The following is a 226-nucleotide window of genomic DNA, read 5'->3' as shown; positions in this document are numbered from 1 at the left end:
TGCCTGAGTCCCCGGAGGGAGGGTGCGAGGATGTCTAGAATGGTACAGTAATTATTCCTGGGACATAAGAGGGCAATTAGAAGGGACGGGGTGGGCGGCACCTCGAGTTGTGGCAGTGGCAGCAGGGAAGGTCGCGAGGGGCTTACCCGGGCGGGCGGGCGCTGTCCTGCCGCAGGTGAGGGAGGGCGCGGGCTGGAGGGAGGGAGGGCGCGCGCGAGGCAGGCGC

The 226-nt window shown here is 67.7% G+C and overlaps 1 protein-coding gene across 1 annotated transcript in view; it reads right to left on the bottom strand.

The window, feature by feature from the left end:
- The window catches only part of PURA (purine rich element binding protein A), an 11882-nt gene that overhangs the window by 10354 nt on the left and 1302 nt on the right, over positions 1-226 (bottom strand). The gene's annotated exons all lie outside the window — the stretch shown is intronic.

This window comes from Crocuta crocuta, unplaced genomic scaffold (assembly GCF_008692635.1).
Source record: "Crocuta crocuta isolate KB4526 unplaced genomic scaffold, BGI_CrCroc_1.0 scaffold64, whole genome shotgun sequence".
NCBI classification, from domain to species: Eukaryota; Metazoa; Chordata; class Mammalia; order Carnivora; family Hyaenidae; genus Crocuta; species Crocuta crocuta.
This window is presented reverse-complemented; position numbering and strand designations above follow the sequence as displayed.